The sequence below is a fragment of the Salmo salar genome, unplaced genomic scaffold (assembly GCF_905237065.1).
Source record: "Salmo salar unplaced genomic scaffold, Ssal_v3.1, whole genome shotgun sequence".
Lineage (NCBI taxonomy): Eukaryota > Metazoa > Chordata > Actinopteri > Salmoniformes > Salmonidae > Salmo > Salmo salar.
This window is the reverse complement of record NW_025549470.1, coordinates 19,535-40,014: the sequence shown is the minus strand read 5'-3', so window position 1 is coordinate 40,014 and position 20,480 is coordinate 19,535. Positions and strand designations below refer to the sequence as shown.

At 41.7% G+C, this 20,480-nt stretch overlaps 1 long non-coding RNA gene across 2 annotated transcripts; it reads right to left on the bottom strand.

Annotated features, from left to right (window-relative positions):
- Window positions 1-5,808: 5,808 nt before the first annotated feature.
- LOC106573160 (galectin-1) lies at window positions 5,809-11,750 on the bottom strand. 2 transcript variants are annotated; one of them, XR_006767485.1, is made up of 4 exons: window positions 11,660-11,750; window positions 11,321-11,400; window positions 8,852-9,023; window positions 5,809-6,957 (listed from the first exon to the last, which is right to left on the bottom strand). It is a non-coding gene; the product is annotated as a galectin-1 (long non-coding RNA). The 2 variants fall into 2 exon arrangements; XR_006767486.1 differs by having other exon boundaries at window positions 11,600-11,670.
- Window positions 11,751-20,480: the final 8,730 nt, after the last annotated feature.

Genomic DNA, 20,480 nt, shown 5'->3' with positions numbered 1-20,480 from the left:
TCTGTATGTCTGTATGCCTGTATGTCTGTATGCCTGTATGTCTGTATGTCTGTATGCCTGTATGTCTGTATGTCTGTATGTCTGTATGTCTGTATGCCTGTATGTCTGTATGCCTGTCTGTCTGTATGCCTGTCTGTCTGTCTGTATGCCTGTCTTTATGCCTGTCTGTCTGTCTGTCTGTCTGTATGTCTGTCTGTCTGTATGCCTGTCTGTCTGTATGCCTGTCTGTATGCCTGTCTGTATGTCTGTCTGTATGTCTGTATGTCTGTATGCCTGTCTTTATGCCTGTATGTCTGTCTGTATGTCTGTATGTCTGTATGCCTGTCTGTCTGTCTGTATACCTGTCTGTCTGTATGCCTGTCTGTCTGCCTGTCTGTCTGTCTGTCTGTATGCCTGTATGTCTGTCTGTCTGTCTGTCTGTATGCCTGTCTGTCTGCCTGTCTGTCTGCCTGTCTGTCTGTATGTCTGTCTGTCTGTCTGTCTGTCTGCCTGTCTGTCTGTCTGTCTGTCTGTCTGTATGTCTGTATGTCTGTATGTATGTCTGTCTGTATGCCTGTCTGTCTGTCTGTCTGTCTGTCTGTCTGTCTGTCTGTCTGTCTGTCTGTCTGTCTGTCTGTCTGTCTGTCTGTGGCTGTGTGTTTCTTTCGGAGAACTTGGATTAAAAGCTGAAGACAAATTTCGGTGGGAACAATTGACCAATAAAGTGATGTTAATTAGTACTGTCCCCTTGCCGTAGTGTGTGTGTTAATGCTGGACGTTAACCGAAAGTTTGCTTATCTTTCAGTTATTAAACAACTAATTAACCAATGTAGGTTCAATGATTTGAATTCCACTTCATTCAGTTTTTTTCTGTGAGCTCAATGCCACCTTGGCAGATAAGCAGCAACGGACAGTCACTACCATCATGGGACTTTAATTCATTGTTTTATTCTGTGTTGTTACAGCCTTCAACCCACATAATGCACAGTACATTTAATGTAAAGAAAATACATTAAAACAAGACATTGAAAACCGTGATTATTTTGTAATAATCAAACTAAAACTGAACCGGCCACAAAAAGCACTAATCGCTCAGCACTAGTGTGTGTGTGTGTGTGTGTGTGTGTGTGTGTGTGTGTGTGTGTGTGTGTGTGTGTGTGTGTGTGTGTGTGTGTGTGTGTGCGTGTGTGTGTTTGCGTGTGTGTGTGTGTGTGTGTGTGTGTGTGTGTGTGTGTGTCTGGAATAACACTGTGGTCTGTCAGCCAGGCTCCAGGTGGAATAACACTGTGGTCTGTCAGCCAGGCTCCCGGTGGAATAACACTGTGGTCTGTCAGCCAGGCTCCTGGTGGAATAACACTGTGGTCTGTCAGCCAGGCTCCAGGTGGAATAACACTGTGGTCTGTCAGCCAGGCTCCTACTGGAATAACACTGTGGTCTGTCAGGCAGGCTCCAGGTGGAATAAAACTGTGGTCTGTCAGCCAGACTCCTGGTGGAATAACACTGTGGTCTGTCAGCCAGGCTCCTGGTGGAATAACACTGTGGTCTGTCAGCCAGGCTCCAGGTGGAATAACACTGTGGTCTGTCAGCCAGGCTCCTACTGGAATAACACTGTGGTCTGTCAGGCAGGCTCCAGGTGGAATAACACTGTGGTCTGTCAGCCAGACTCCTACTGGAATAACACTGTGGTCTGTCAGCCAGGCTCCAGGTGGAATAACACTGTGGTCTGTCAGCCAGGCTCCTGGTGGAATAACACTGTGGTCTGTCAGCCAGGCTCCAGGTGGAATAACACTGTGGTCTGTCAGCCAGGCTCCAGGTGGAATAACACTGTGGTCTGTCAGCCAGGCTCCTCTTGAAATAACACTGTGGTCTGTCAGCCAGGCTCCTACTGGAATAACACTGTGGTCTGTCAGCCAGGCTCCTCATGGAATAACACTGTGGTCTGTCAGCCAGGCTCCTGGTGGAATAACACTGTGGTCTGTCAGCCAGGCTCCTGGTGGAATAACACTGTGGTCTGATAGGCAGGATCCTACTGGAATAACACTGTGGTCTGTCAGCCAGGATCCTACTGGAATAACACTGTGGTCTGTCAGCCAGACTCATGGTGGAATAACACTGTGGTCTGTCAGCCAGGTCCTGGTGGAATAACACTGTGGTCTGTCAGCCAGGCTCCTACTGGAATAACACTGTGGTCTGTCAGCCAGGCTCCAGGTGGAATAACACTGTGGTCTGTCAGCCAGGTCCTGGTGGAATAACACTGTGGTCTGTCAGCCAGGCTCCTCATGGAATAATACTGTGGTCTGTCAGCCAGGCTCCTGGTGGAATAACACTGTGTTCTGTCAGCCAGACTCCTACTGGAATAACACTGTGGTCTGTCAGCCAGGCTCCTGGTGGAATAACACTGTGGTCTGATAGGCAGGATCCTACTGGAATAACACTGTGGTCTGTCAGCCAGGATCCTACTGGAATAACACTGTGGTCTGTCAGCCAGACTCATGGTGGAATAACACTGTGCTCTGTCAGCCAGGCTCCTACTGGAATAACACTGTGGTCTATCAGCCAGGCTCCTGGTGGAATAACACTGTGGTCTGTCAGCCAGACTCCTGGTGGAATAACACTGTGGTCTGTCAGCCAGACTCATGGTGGAATAACACTGTGGTCTGTCAGCCAGGATCCTGGTGGAATAACACTGGGGTCTGTCAGCCAGGCTCCTGGTGGAATAACACTGTGGTCTGTCAGCCAGGCTCCTGGTGGAATAACACTGGGGTCTGTCAGCCATGATCCTGGTGGAATAACACTGTGGTCTGTCAGCCAGGCTCCTGGTGGAATAACACTGTGGTCTGTCAGCCAGGCTCCAGGTGGAATAACACTGTGGTCTGTCAGCCAGACTCCTGGTGGAATAACACTGTGGTCTGTCATCCAGACTCCTGGTGGAATAACACTGTGGTCTGTCAGCCAGGCTCCTACTGGAATAACACTGTGGTCTGTCAGCCAGGTTCCTGGTGGAATAACACTGTGGCTGATTTGACTGCTTTCTTACAGGACAGTATGTCATTGTGTCATCAAACAGTTGGGGTTATTATGGGATAGACAGATGGAGAGAGGGAGGGGAGAGAGAGGACGGAGAGGGTGGGAGAGAGAGAAAGTGGGAGAGAGACGGCGAGAGGGAGGGAGGGAGGGAGGGAGAGGGGGAGAGAGAAAGGGGGAGATAGAGAGGGAGAGAGGGAGTGAGGTACAAGGAGAGAGGGAGGGAGGTAGCGAGGGAGAGGGGGAGAGAGAAAGGAGGGAGATAGAGAGGGAGTGAGGTACAAGGAGAGAGGGAGAGAGGGAGTGAGGTACAAGGAGAGAGGGAGAGGGGAGAGAGACGGAGAGAGGGAGGGAGAGAGGTAGCGAGGGAGAGGGGGAGAGAGAAAGGGGGGAGATAGAGAGGGAGTGAGGTACAAGGAGAGAGGGAGAGAGGGAGTGAGGTACAAGGAGAGAGGGAGAGAGGGAGTGAGGTACAAGGAGAGAGGGAGAGAGAGAGTGAGGTACAAGGAGAGAGGGAGAGAGGGAGTGAGGTACAAGGAGAGAGGGAGAGAGGGAGTGAGGTACAAGGAGAGAGGGAGAGAGGGAGTGAGGTACAAGGAGAGAGGGAGAGAGGGAGTGAGGTACAAGGAGAGAGGGAGAGAGGGAGTGAGGTACAAGGAGAGAGGGGGGAGAGAGCTGGTCGGTCAGCGGGATCAGCAGACCATGCTGTCATTAGAGTGCAGACCTAACTTAGTTCTAGTCTGCTCTCTCCTCTCCTCCTCTCATTGACTAGAGGACAGAGAGAGAGCAGAGGGAGAGGGATGGAGTGAGACTGGAGAAAGGTGAGAGAGGGACAAAAAAGAGCAAAAAGAGGAGAAAGGAGAGAGAAAAAGGAGTGAAAGAGTGGAGAGAGAGTAAAGAAAGAGGGTGAAGTGGGCCTGATAGGCCAATGTTGTTGCTAAGGGGAATTGGGCGGTATTTTTACCCAAACATATTTGCACCCAACAAAAAACTCAAAGCTTCCTAGATCAAAGGAGAATGCTGTTCCGTGTGTAAGAAGTTCCAATGCTGAATTATTCCAACACCTTCCCTTTGTTGTCGCTAGATGAGAGGGGGGAGAGGGGGATACAGAGAGAGGGAGAGAAGAGAGAGGTAGGGAAGGGGAACAGAGAGAGAGAGACAGGGAAGAGAGAGAGTGAGAAAGAGAGAGAGAGAGAGAGAGAGAGAGAGAGAGAGAGCGAGAGAGAGCGAGGGGGAGAGAAGAGAGAGGGAGGGAAGGGGAACAGAGAGAGAGACAGGGAAGAGAGAGAGTGAGAAAGAGAGAGAGAGAGAGCGAGGGGGAGAGAAGAGAGAGGGAGGGAAGGGGTACAGAGAGAGAGAGACAGGGAAGAGAGAGAGAGTGAAAAATTGGGGAGAGAGAGAGAGAGGGGGGGTACAGAAACAGAGTTCTGCAATATTTATTTGGCACAGTTTATTTGCACTGTTCTGTTTTATGTCAACTCTTCTTCTTCCATCCATGTCTTCTATTACTGTGGTCAGTCAGATGAGAGGCTGAAGCGTTCACCTCAACCTGCATTCATATAGTAAGGATGGCTGCCGTCTTATGTGATCCTAACCAACTGTGCTATTTTGTTAGTTCTTTCACATTGTTTGTAACTTATTTTGTACATAATGTTGCTGCTGCCGTCTCTTATGACCGAAAAGAGCTTCTGGATATCAGAATAGTGATTACTCACCTCGAATTGGATGAATATTTTTTCTTTAATGAGTCTGACGCAAAGGATATACTGCTTCTCCGAGACCAGGCCCAAATCCCTGTCAATCGTGTGAAGAAAAGACGGAAATACATAGGGTAGAGATCAGCGTACCTTGTGAGAATTCTTGGGTGAGTGGGTAACCCGCCTCTACCATCCATTCTATTGGCCAACGTGTAATCACTGGAGAATAAACTGGATGATCTCAGTTTGAGACTATCCTACCAACGAGACATTAAAAACTGTAACATCTTATGTTTCACCGAGTGGTGGCTGAACCATGACAAGGATAATATACAGTTGGCTGGGTTTTCCGTGCATCGGCAGGACAGAACAGCTACGTCTGATAAGACGAGGGGTGGTGGCGTGTGTCTATTTGTCAATAACAGCTTGTGCCCGATGTCTAAAGTTAAAGAGGTCTCGAGGTATTGCTCGCCTGCTGTTGATGGATGCCTTGGCCTCATTCTCAACTGGCTTGTAATTGAAGCTGCAGTCACTCTGAGGGACAACCTCTCACATGGCCCGTGATATATTGTCCCTTTGGGAGTCTGGGAGAGTGGACAGGACAGTTCAGGACAGGACAGGAAAGGAGTGGGTCTGAAGAACATAAGGCATCTAAAAGTAATTCCTTTTCGGTGATAGGAGAGATTATACGTATAGCTTGGATTCTCACGTGGTCTTTTTATACCTTGATGCTGTATACCCCAGTGGATCCCCACCTTCCAATTCACACTCAGGAAAATCTGTTCTTGTGTGTAGGAGTACACCAGATAATACTCTCTCAAGGGCTATTCATGAAGTCTTTATAGTGTTTGATCTGATAAAGATGTCGTTTTATAGATTCCAGGTGAACCAGCAAGACACACACAAAACATTCCACAGAAGTGGGTGTCACCCAAATGGAGGAATCTCTTCTTCTTTTTTTAAAGCTATATCGAAAGCCTTGAAGCTTGGGAGTTCAACTTTTGGGACAATTATACTCTAAGAAAATAAGATCGTTTAAAAAAAACGTTTAAATGCATGGAATAGGGCTACAATGTTATCATGGAACTAAAGAAACGGAATTCACTACTTAATGATGCTGAACTTTATTGATGACATGACATGTATCCATTATGTTTTGCTTCATTAAATGTATACAGAAAATAACATTTTCAAATCATCATACATTTTTTTTGCCATGGAGTCAATGGCTATTCTATTTTCTGCTCAGTAATTGTTGACGCAATCTGTCGACGAGAGTCACGGTCAGTCATAATGTAATCATTTGGTCTACTACAGTATCAGAACATGAGAGATTAGGTCAGTCATAATGTAATCATTTGGTCTACTACAGTATCAGAACATGAGAGATTAGGTCAGTCATAATGTAATCATTTGGGTTACTACAGTATCAGAACATGAGAGATTAGGTCAGTAATAATGTAATCATTTGGGTTACTACAGTATCAGAACATGAGAGATTAGGTCAGTAATAATGTAATCATTTGGGTTACTACAGTATCAGAACATGAGAGATTAGGTCAGTCATAATGTAATCATTTGGGTTACTACAGTATCAGAACATGAGAGATTAGGTCAGTAATAATGTAATCATTTGGTCTACTACAGTATCAGAACATGAGAGATTAGGTCAGTCATAATGTAATCATTTGGTCTACTACAGTATAAGAATACATTCTTTGAAGTGATTACTAAAACATTTAGTTTGCTCTTTCTCACCAAAACAAGTAAAACATTGACTGATATTTCATCCGGCCAAGATGTGTGTGTGTGTAACACGTCTGTATTTGTAAAGGAATGTAATTAGTTGACAGTATCCTAACCTCGTCCCCAGTTGTCCCTTGTGTTTAGTGTATGTCAGAATATTCTTACAACAAACCGTACCATGGTCATCCCATATTTCCATTTAGTATTTGATACAGGCCATTGATCCTGTCTTACTACCCATTGGTCTAACACTATATGTAGCTCCGCCCACTTGCTTGTGTGTCATTGGGCCAGAATGCACCGGAAGTTGGAAGACCTACGAAACAAATTGCCAGGCTACACAAGGTGGATGTTATGGGTCTCTTTAGTAGATCTTAAAGGCGGTGAGCTTCAAGTCCCCTCTGATACGAACGTAGGTAATGACTTCCAGGACGTGACGGTTGGGGAACTTGATCACATGTCCATTAGGCATCTCCACTTCAAACACATCTCCGGTCAGCTTCAGGACAATCTTGAGAGAGAGAACGGAGAGAGGAAAGCCGTCACTATGACAACACTTTGACTTACTCTAACACCCACATGGTTTCATTGTTACATCACTATATGCCTAGTTCAACTCTGACTTGCCTAGTTCATTAGAGGTTAAATACATTTAAAAAGAAATATATGCCCAAGATTATCCATTTATCTAGTAATAAAAGGCTGTACTGCAGTACTGCATGCTCGATAATCCAGTCAGTATGATATAACTTATAACTAACTACACTGAATAATGCAGTCAGTATTTAATAACTCATCACTAACTAAACTGAACAATCTTAAAGGGATAGTTCAGGATTTTGACAATAAAGCCCTTCATCTACTTCCCCAGAGTCAGATGAACTCGTGGATATCATTTGTATGTCTCTGTGTCCAGTATGAAGTTAGAGGTAGTGAATCGTCCAGCATGTAGTTAGAGGTAGTGAATCGTCCAGTATGAAGTTATAGGTAGTGAATCGTCCAGTATGAAGTCAGAGGTGGTGAATCATCCAGTATGAAGTCAGAGGTGGTGAATAATCCAGTATGAAGTTAGAGGTAGTGAATCGTCCAGTATGAAGAGGTAGTGATTCGTCCATGTATGAAGTTAGAGGTAGTGAATCGTCCAGTATGAAGAGGTAGTGAATCGTCCAGAATGAAGTTAGAGGTAGTGAATCGTCCAGTATGAAGAGGTAGTGAATCGTCCAGTATGAAGTTAGAGGTAGTGAATCGTCCAGTATGAAGATAGAGGTAGTTAATCGTCCAAAATGAAGTTAGAGGTAGTGAATCGTCCAGTATGAAGAGGTAGTGAATCGTCCATTATGAAGAGGTAGTGAATCGTCCAGAATGAAGTTAGAGGTAGTGAATCGTCCAGTATGAAGAGGTAGTGAATCGTCCAGTATGAAGTTAGAGGTAGTGAATCGTCCAGTATGAAGTCAGAGGTGGTGAATAATCCAGTATGAAGTTAGAGGTAGTGAATCGTCCAGTATGAAGAGGTAGTGATTCGTCCATGTATGAAGTTAGAGGTAGTGAATCGTCCAGTATGAAGAGGTAGTGAATCGTCCAGAATGAAGTTAGAGGTAGTGAATCGTCCAGTATGAAGAGGTAGTGAATCGTCCAGTATGAAGTTAGAGGTAGTGAATCGTCCAGTATGAAGATAGAGGTAGTTAATCGTCCAAAATGAAGTTAGAGGTAGTGAATCGTCCAGTATGAAGAGGTAGTGAATCGTCCATTATGAAGAGGTAGTGAATCGTCCAGAATGAAGTTAGAGGTAGTGAATCGTCCAGTATGAAGATAGAGGTAGTTAATCGTCCAGAATGAAGTTAGAGGTAGTGAATCGTCCAGTATGAAGAGGTAGTGAATCGTCCAGCATGAAGTTAGAGGTAGTGAATCGTTCAGTATGAAGATAGAGGTAGTGAATCGTCCAGTATGAAGAGGTAGTGAATCGTCCAGTATGAAGTTAGAGGTAGTGAATCGTCCAGTATGAAGTTAGAGGTAGTGAATCGTCCAGTATGAAGTTAGAGGTAGTGAATCGTCCAGTATGAAGTTATAGGTGGTGAATCGTCCAGTATGAAGTTATAGGTGGTGAATCAGCAAAAAAGATTGCTAGTCTTCGTGTACAGCTAGCATACTTTCAGTCTTTGCACTAAGCTAGCGCTAACACAAGTTAGCATTGGCACGCAAAACTACCTTTAACTTCCATCATAGTGGACTCAGAGACATAAAAATGTTATCGAATAGTTCATCTGACTCATCCCTTTAAGAAATACCACAATGCCCTTTTTTCCTCAAATATTATATTTTCATTTATTTAAACATTTGTATATATCCGGACAAACATCCACCTTGGTCCAGTCAGGACCCTCTTCCCATCCCAACAATTGTCCCACCTTGACAGTAGAACCCCTTTGGAGGTCACTGTATTTCTCTCTCTCCTCATGACCCCAGCAGCCGTCAATCTTTGAGTTGCACACAAGCACAGCGCCGTCAGTGTCATCCTTAAAACGTGGGTTGAAGTGCAGTGCCAGGTGATCTTCGTCACAGCCCAGTTCTATCTGGAACCTGAGGTTTGTTCAACAAGGGAAATAATTCGCTATCATATTCCATTTGAGCTAGCCGCAAACGTTCGGTAACATTAGGAATCAGTCCGAGAAGGGTAGTGTGCGGCGAACATAAGTGTCTGTTTTGGGTCTAAACTGCCAATACAAATAATAATGTGTCCATGTAGGCTTTCTATTGCATGTAGTAGGAATATGAAGTCATTAGCAGTATGACCACAGTAATCATAGCTGTTCATTCAAATCGTTCAATTGAAATTGTTGCTAAGTAACATGTTCGCCGCAAACAGAACCCTTCTTGAACTCACCTCGTCACATGTGCAATAGGAAGTCACAAGACAAATCATTCCAGAAACCCCACTACATGTCTGCACTTCTCTAACATGAATTGGTTTCACACATACAGTATACCACATACAGTACACCGCATACAGTATACCATATAGAGTATACTAGACATACAGTATACCACACATACAATATACCACATACAGTATACCACATACAGTACACCGCATAAAGTATACCATATACAGTGTACCACATACAGTACACCGCATACAGTATACCATATACAGTATACCATATACAGTGTACCACATACAGTATACTGCATACAGTATACCATATACAGTATACCACACATACAGTATACCACACACACAGTATACCACACATACAGTATACTACACATACAGTATACCACACATACAGAATACCACATACAGTGTACCGCATACAGTATACCACATACAGTGTACCGCATACAGTATACCACAGACAGTATACCACATACAGTATACCACATATACAGTATACCACATATACAGTATACCACATTTACAGTATACCACATACAGTATACCACACATACAGTATACCACACATACAGTATACCACATATACAGTATACCACATATACAGTATACCACACATACGATATACCACATATACAGTATACCACACATACAGTATACCACATACAGTATTACACATACAGTATTCCACACATACAGTATACCACATATACAGTATTCCACACTTACAGTATTCCACACTTACAGAATACCACATACAGTATACCACATACAGTATACCACATATACAGTATACCACATATACAGTATACCACATACAGTATACCACATATACAGTATACCATATAGAGTATACTAGACATACAGTATACCACACATACAGTATACCACATAGAGTATACTAGACATACAGTACACCACACATACAGTATACCACATAGAGTATACTAGACATACAGTATACCACATATACAGTATACCACATATACAGTATACCACACATACGATATACCACATATACAGTATACCACACATACAGTATACCACATACAGTATTACACATACAGTATTCCACACATACAGTATACCACATATACAGTATTCCACACTTACAGTATTCCACACTTACAGAATACCACATACAGTATACCACATACAGTATACCACATATACAGTATACCACATATACAGTATACCACATACAGTATACCACATATACAGTATACCATATAGAGTATACTAGACATACAGTATACCACACATACAGTATACCACATAGAGTATACTAGACATACAGTACACCACACATACAGTATACCACATAGAGTATACTAGACATACAGTATACCACATATACAGTATACCACATAGAGTATACTAGAGATACAGTATACCACACATACAGTATACCACATAGAGTATACTAGACATACAGTATACCACACATACAGTATACCACATAGAGTATACTAGACATACAGTATACCACACATACAGTATACCACATAGAGTATACTAGACATACAGTATACCACACATACAATATACCACATACAGTATACAACATATACAGTATACCACATACAGTATTCCACACATACAGAATACCACATACAGTATACCACATACAGTATACCACATATACAGTATACCACATACAGTATACCACATATACAGTATACCATATAGAGTATACTAGACATACAGTATACCACACATACAGTATACCACACATACAGTATACCACAGAGTATACTAGACATACAGTATACCACACATACAGTATACCACATAGAGTATACTAGACATACAGTATACCAACACTAAAGCATTCTCCATTCTTTAGTCTTTAGAACAAACATTTGTGGAACTGATGGTTTGTTTTTCAGTTATTCTTCTAAATGAATGTGATGGGTCTCTGGGTGTGATTTCCAAACCAGACCAGACCAGACCAGACCAGACCAAACCAGTTAAATGTACGTACCCCTTCGCCTCATGCAGAATCCTCCCCTCCACTTTCAACTGGTCTCCAGCTCTCAGCTTCACATTCTTCAGCTCAAGTTCCTGTTGTTAAGAAGCATATAGTTGACTATCTTTGAACATAAGGTGAAAGGGATCGTCTTTTAAATGTGTCACGTTTGGTTTGCTTTATGCTATTCAATCATTTATCTCTGGCTTTTGATAATCATTGTAATCACAATTTACAGTTTATGTCCCACTAATATTGTATAGCGATGTACATAATAGTAACCAGATCATTTACCCAGCAACACATATCTCAATGCAGTAAACATGTAGGTTACAAAGCCTGTTCAATATGTACCTTTATTATCCACACGAGCATGAAGGTTAATAAGACTTCCCATTGGCTTTGCCATGTTGTCACTGGTGGTGAAAAGCAGTCCTGAATCTACTATGGGATGGGACAAGAGAAGCCTCTATGCTGAGACAAAGAGAGATTAAAAGGTGAGGTTATAAGTCCAGCCCCCTTCACATATCACTAACTGATTAGCATGATGAGGGGGTCAAGAGGTACTTCATGATGATTCAACCCACAGCTGTTTGATTATCTCACTTAGCCTAGAGCCCAATACTGGGCTTTAACAAGGAGCTTGGTGACAGTATAGACAGCTTACTACTGTACTGCACTGATGATGTCACTCATACTGAACAGCCTGCTCTTTGATCTGTAATCAACTGTGATTGATCAGTACTCAAATGCCACTATGTTGAGAGAGATAATATTTTTTTCCACACACAGGACTATACTATGGTACAATAGAGAGAGAAAAGAGAGAGAGCATGGCTGTAACGGCCGTCGTCAGAAAGAGACCAAGGTGCAGCGGAGGATGTGTTCATCATTAGGAATTTTAATAAACGAAAGAACACGACAAACGAAACACGAAAAGAAACGACAGCCAAACAGTCCTGTCAGGATTAACTCTACACAGAAAACAATCACCCACAAACCCCAAAGGAAAAACAGGCTGCCTATGTATGACTCCCAATCAGCAACAACGAACTACAGCTGTTCCTGATTGAGAGCCACACACGGCCAACCAAAGAAACAAACCAACATAGAAAAATAAACATAGAACGCCCACCCATGTAACACCCTGGCCTAACCAGGGTGTTACCATGGTAATGATCAGGGTTCTGGTTCATGGTAATGATCAGGGTTATGGTTCATGGTAATGATCAGGGTTATGTTAATGATCAGGGTTATGTTAATGATCAGGGTTATGGTAATGATCAGGGTTTTGGTAATGATCCGGGTTATAGTAATGATCAGGGTTATGGTAATGATCAGGGTTATGATCCATGGTAATGATCAGGGTTATGGTAATGATCAGGGTTATGATCCATGGTAATGATCAGGGTTATGGTAATGATCAGGGTTATGGTAATGATCAGGGTTATATTGATGATCAGGGTTATGATGGTCGTGCACCAGTCATTTCGTAATCGTTGCCCTCTCGCTGGTGTCACTGCTGACACGGATTGCAAACCATTCAAATCAATACAGATAAGCCTAGATGATTCAGCTGTATTCTTACCATTACTGTAAATTATAATGCAATGAATCTTTTAATATTTAATATTTTAAAAACACTATTGATGTAACATTAAATACATTATTATTTAGGTGTAAATTATAGCAAAGGCTTTGTGATCAAATTCATCAGGGATTATTTCTTGTTAAATCTTGCAGAGTTGCTCATTCAGATTTCACCCAGTCCAGCTCTGGGATTAGGTGACTTCATAAACAATCAGCACATTAAAACCCAAAATAACAACAATAGCTATGTGCTTGTGTCAACACATTTTGTGATCTTGCAGTAAATTTGCATTACATATTACTTGAGTAACTTACCTTTTGCATCAAACCTACAATAGCATGAACTCAATTAGATATGCTTGAGCAGAGACTTAAGCAGAAAATTAGCTGAAAATATTATATTTAATTCATTAGAGAATACGCATGCTCCTTCAATAAATGCTGATTTAGTTTTTCCTCACGTACAGGACCAGAACCAGCAAGAAAACAACAGCACATTAATTCATGTTTTACATTTCTTTAAATTAGGTGCAAAAATAGCATTATATGAAAAGTGAATGGCACTGATTATATCACAAACTGTTGTTTGTGAAGTTTCTTCATGTCACCTGCATCAGCCAATAACAGACCAGTTGTTTCTTCATGTCACCTGCATCAGCCAATAACAGACCAGTTGTTTCTTCATGTCACCTGCATCAGCCAATAACAGACCAGTTGTTTCTTCATGTCACCTGCATCAGCCAATAACAGACCAGTTGTTTCTTCATGTCACCTGCATCAGCCAATAACAGACCAGTTGTTTCTTCATGTCACCTGCATCAGCCAATAAAAAGACAAGTTGTTTCTTCCTGTTGTTCAACAATATACAAGCATGATGCTTCCAAACTTTGAAAAAATATAAATCATTTACCCCTGCAGTCTCAGTTTGTCTGGTACACATAGCTCTGTAAATGATTTACCCCTGCACCTACCCAGTCTCAGTTTGTCTGGTACACATAGCTCTGTAAATGATTTACCCCTGCACCTACCCAGTCTCAGTTTGTCTGGTACACATAGCTCTGTAAATGATTTACCCCTGCACCTACCCAGTCTCAGTTTGTCTGGTACACATAGCTCTGTAAATGATTTACCCCTGCACCTACCCAGTCTCAGTTTGTCTGGTACATAAAGCCCTGTAATTGTTGACAGAAGGAATCCATCATTTCAATGAGATTGACTGCTTGGTGGAACGGTGTGGCGGTGTGGTGGAACGGTGTGGCGGTGTGGTGGAACGGTGTGGTGGTGGAACGGTGTTGCGGTGGAACGGTGTGGTGGTGGAACGGTGTGGCGGTGTGGTGGTGTGGTAGTGTAACGGTGTGGTGGTGGAACGGTGTGGCGGTGGAACGGTGTGGTGGTGGAACGGTGTGGCGGTGTGGTGGTGTGGTAGTGTGGTGGTGGAACGGTGTGGCGGTGGAACGGTGTGGTGGTGGAACAGTGTGGCGTGTGTGTGTGTGTGTGTGTGTGTGTGTGTGTGTGTGTGTGTGTGTGTGTGTGTGTGTGTGTGTGTGTGTGTGTGTGTGTGTGTGTGTGTGTGTGTGTCTAACGAAGAGTCTGCTTATACCTCAAGAACCTTAGAGAAGATACTACTGAGAAGATTCTACTGAGACGATACTACTGAGAAGATACTACTGAGAAGATTCTACTGAGAAGATACTACTGAGACGATATTACTGAGAAGATACTACTGAGACGATATTACTGAGAAGATACTACTGAGACGATATTACTGAGAAGATACTACTGAGACGATATTACTGAGAAGATACTACTGAGACGATATTACTGAGAAGATACTACTGAGACGATATTACTGAGAAGATACTACTGAGACGATATTACTGTGAAGATACTACTGAGACGATACTACTGAGACGATATTACTGAGAAGATACTACTGAGAAGATACTACTGAGAAAGCAGATTGATAACACACAATTGGCCTTATGTCCGGCCTGGGCTTTCAATCATCACCTTCTGGGTTACGCTAGACTGGTCTTCCTCTCCCCCTCCAGCAAAATGGCTCTCTAGTCAACACTATACCAGACCTATCTAATTAACACTATACTAGACCTTTCTAACTAACACTATACCAGACCTCTCTAATTAACACTATACCAGACCTCTCTAATTAACACTATACCAGACCTCTCTAATCAACACTATACCAGACCTCTCCAATTAACACTATACCAGACCTCTCTAATTAACACTATACCAGACCTCTCCAATTAACACTATACCAGACCTTTCTAATTAACACTATACCAGACCTCTCTAATTAACACTATACCAGACCTCTCCAATTAACACTATACCAGACCTCTCTAGTTAACACTATACCAGACCTCTCTAATTAACACTATACCAGACCTCTCTAATTAACACTATACCAGACCTTTCTAATTAACACTATACCAGACCTCTCTAATTAACACTATACCAGACCTCTCTAATTAACACTCTACCAGACCTCTCTAATTAACACTCTACCAGACCTCTCTAATTAACACTCTACCAGACCTCTCTAATTAACACTATACCAGACCTCTCTAATTAACACTATACCAGACCTCTCTAATTAACACTATACCAGACCTCTCTAATTAACACTCTACCAGACCTCTCTAATTAACACTATACCAGACCTATCTAATTAACACTATACCAGACCTATCTAATTAACACTATACCAGACCTATCTAATTAACACTATACTAGACCTCTCTAATCAACACTCTACCAGACCTCTCTAATTAACACTATACCAGACCTCTCCAATTAACACTATACCAGACCTCTCTAATTAACACTATACCAGACCTCTCTAATTAACACTATACCAGACCTCTCTAATTAACACTATACCAGACCTCTCTAATTAACACTCTACCAGACCTCTCTAATTAACACTATACCAGACCTCTCTAATTAACACTATACCAGACCTCTCTAATTAACACTATACCAGACCTCTCCAATTAACACTATACCAGACCTCTCTAATTAACACTATACCAGACCTCTCTAATTAACACTATACCAGACCTCTCTAATTAACACTATACCAGACCTCTCTAATTAACACTCTACCAGACCTCTCTAATTAACACTATACCAGACCTCTCTAATTAACACTATACCAGACCTCTCTAATTAACACTATACCAGACCTCTCTGATTAACACTATACCAGACCTATCTAATTAACACTCTACCAGACCTCTCTAATTAACACTATACCAGACCTCTCTAATTAACACTATACCAGACCTCTCTAATTAACACTCTACCAGACCTTTCTAATTAACACTATACCAGACCTCTCTAATTAACACTATACCAGACCTCTCTAATTAACACTCTACCAGACCTTTCTAATTAACACTATACCAGACCTCTCTAATTAACACTATACCAGACCTCTCTAATTAACACTATACCAGACCTATCTAATTAACACTATACCAGACCTTTCTAACTAACACTATACCAGACCTCTCTAACTAACACTATACCAGACCTCTCTAACTAACACTATACCAGACCTATCTAATTAACACTATACCAGACCTATCTAATTAACACTATACCAGACCTCTCTAATTAACACTATACCAGACCTCTCTAACTAACACTATACCAGACCTCTCTAATTAACACTATACCAGACCTCTCTAATTAACACTATACCAGACCTCTCTAACTAACACTATACCAGACCTCTCTAATTAACACTATACCAGACCTCTCTAGTTAACACTATACCAGACCTCTCTAATTAACACTATACCAGACCTCTCTAATTAACACTATACCAGACCTCTCTAATTAACACTATACCAGACCTCTCTAATTAACACTATACCAGACCTCTCTAATTAACACTATACCAGACCTCTCTAATTAACACTATACCAGACCTATCTGATTAACACTATACCAGACCTCTCTAACTAACACTATACCAGACCTCTCTAATTAACACTATACCAGACCTCTCTAACTAACACTATACCAGACCTCTCTAATTAACACTATACCAGACCTCTCTAATCAACACTATACCAGACCTCTCCAATTAACACTATACCAGACCTCTCTAATTAACACTATACCAGACCTCTCTAACTAACACTATACCAGACCTCTCTAATTAACACTATACCAGACCTCTCTAATTAACACTATACCAGACCTATCTGATTAACACTATACCAGACCTCTCTAACTAACACTATACCAGACCTCTCTAATTAACACTATACCAGACCTCTCTAGTTAAAATAGGGCTAGGGTCCTTTTTTCAGAATCTCCGCCTGACTGACGTGCCCAAAGTAAACTGCCTGTTACTCAGGCCCAGAAGCCAGGATATGCATGGGATTGGTACCGTTGGATAGAAAACACTTTGAAGTTTGTAGAAATGTTAAAATAATGTATGAGATTATAACACAATAGATATGGTAGGAGAAAATCCAAAGATAATCCAACTGGAAATATATATTTTTTGAGAGCCCATGCTATTACAATGGAAAGCATAGAGGCATATCCAATTCCAGCTCCCAGATTGCAATTCCTATGGCTTCCACTGGCTATCAACAGTCTTTGTTCAAGGTTTCAGGCTTGTAACTTGAATAACGAGTAAGAAATATTAGTTTTAGTACAATGACACAAGTTTGGAAATCTGTGTTTGCGCGCACGATGAAGAGGATGCACACCTGCTAATACTTCTTTCCGTATTAAATATTATAGTTTAATTACATTTTAGGGTACCTGAGGAATAAATAGAAACGTATTTCTGACTTGTTGAAACAAAGTTTAGGTGTAGATTTTTGGATTCCTTTCTCTGCATGTTGAACGAGTGGATTACTCAAATCGATGGCGCCAACTAAATTTACTTTTTGGGATATAAAGAAGGATTTTATCTAACAAAACGACACTACATGTAATAGCTGAAACCCGTTAGATGACAAATCAGAGGAAGATTTTCAAAAAGTAAGTGAATATTCAATTGCTATTTGTGATTTTATGAAACCTGTGCCAGTGGAAATATATGTTGATGTGGGGCGCCGTCCTCAAACAATCGCATGGCATGCTTTCACTGTAAAGCCTACTGTAAATCAGACAGTGCAGTTAGATTAACAAGAATTTAAGCTTTCAACCGATATAAGACACTTGTATGTACCTAAATGTTTAATATCCATATCCAATTGCGCGCCCTTCAGTTCCAGTGGAAGTCTAGCCCAAAGAGGGTTTAACAAGTCACATAATAAATTGCATGGACTCACTCTGTGTGCAATAATAGTGTTTAACATAATTTTTGAATGACTTCCTCATCTCTGTACCAAACACATACAATTATCTGTAAGGTCCCTCAGTCGAGCAGTGAATTTCAGATTTAGATTCAACCATAAAGATCAGGGAGGTTTTCCAATGCCTCCCACAGAATGGCAACTATTGTAAAAAATAAATAAAAAAGCAGACATTGAATATCCCTTTGAACATGGTGAAGTTAATTACACTTTCAATGGTGTATCAATACACCCAGTTGCTTCAAAGATACAGGCGTCCTACCTAACTCAGTTGCCGCAGAAGAAGGAAACAGCTCAGGGATTTCACCATGAGGCCAATGACTTTAAAACATTTATAGAGTTTAATGGCTGTGATATGAGAACTGAGGATGGATCAACAACATTGTAGTTACTCCACAAACCTAACTTAATTGACAAAGTGAAAAGAAGGAAGTGTACAGAATAAACCATTACCGAGACATGCATCCTGTTTGCAATAAGGCACTAAAGTAAAATATTAAAAAATGTGGCAAAGAAATGTACTTTATGATCTGATTACAAAGTGTTATGTTTGGGGCAAAACCAACACAACACATCACTGAGTACCACTCTTCATATTTTCAAGCATGGTGGTGGCTGCATCACGTTATGGAGTCATCTGCAAGGACTAGGGAGTTTTTCTGAAGGCACGGTGAATCAATCAATCGAACAAGTTAGAAACAGTCCCTCCTGGTTGTTTGTTTTGGTGATTTACAAAGAGAAATAAAACCCATTCAGATGACCTGAAGATAGTTCAACAGTAGATTTTAGTTTAATGCTTCAGCTGTATTCCCCCTGGAGAGACATGTTAATTGGGCTACAATATGAGGGGTTTTCTATTAGCCCAGGACTAGAGCAACACGCGTTCAGAGAGAAAACAGGGAATTCAGTAGTATTATGTGAAAAACGATTGCTCTCAGGGGCTCTTCAATAATGTAAACAAACTGATTTAATTATGTAAATTGGACTGGGGCTAAAGATTTTTCATACCATCAATTTCCATTGTATCCAACATACCGAGACTTTCTATCACATTTCAGGTAAGACCCAAATGCAGACTGTGTTGAAGTAACAATGTTTATTACAGCAAAAGGGGCAGGCAAACGACAGGACAAGGCAGGCAGGGGTCGATAATTCAGACTAGTGGGGTAACGGTACAGGACGTCAGGCTGGCTCAGGGTCAGGTCAGGCAGAGGTTGGTAATCCAGACTAGTGGGGCAACGGTACAGGACGTCAGGCAGGCTCAGGGTCAGGGCGGGCAGAGGTTGGTAATCCAGAGTTGTGGGGCAACGGTACAGGACGTCAGGCAGGCTCAGGGTCAGGGCGGGCAGAGGTTGGTAATCCAGAGTTGTGGGGCAACGGTACAGGACGTCAGGCAGGCTCAGGGTCAGGGCGGGCAGAAATGGCCAAAACATGAAGAATCAATAGACAGGACCAGAGGGAAAAGCGCTGGTAGGCTTGACGAAACAAAACGAACTGGCAACAGACAAACAGAGAAGACAGGTATAAGAACCCAGGGGATAATGGGGAAAATGGGCGACACCTGGAGGGAGGTGGAGACAAGCACAAGGACAGGTGAAACAGATCAGGGCGTAACACTTTCTTTGTGGTGACACACATTACATCACGTTGTCGAAGTGATCAACTCCTGACCTGTTGTAATGAACATCTTAATCATCAACCAAGATGGATAATGATTAGACCATCTTAATCATCAACCAAGATGGATAATGATTAGAACATCTTAATCATCAACCAAGATGGATAATGATTAGAACATCTTAATCATCAACCAAGATGGATAATGATTAGAACATCTTAATCAACAACCAAGATGGATAATGATTAGAACATCTTAATCAACAACCAAGATGGAAAATGATTAAAATATATATAAGAAACCCCCTAACTAACGACCAAGGAAAGGCAATGGAAGGAATTCTCCAATGTACTATGGCCTGTATATCTCTACAGTTGATTAAAATGATTAAAACAGCTCCGCTTGATCGTCCTCCACACAATCTACTGAAGATGAGTTGTTAAGCCAGCATGTCTCTCACTTTGAACATGAATGTTTATTATATATGTCCATTATATATGTCCATTATATATGTCCATTATATATGGTCAATATACAGTCTATATTCATTATATATATATATGTCCATTATATATGTCCATTATGTATGTCCATTATATATGTCCATTATATATGGTCA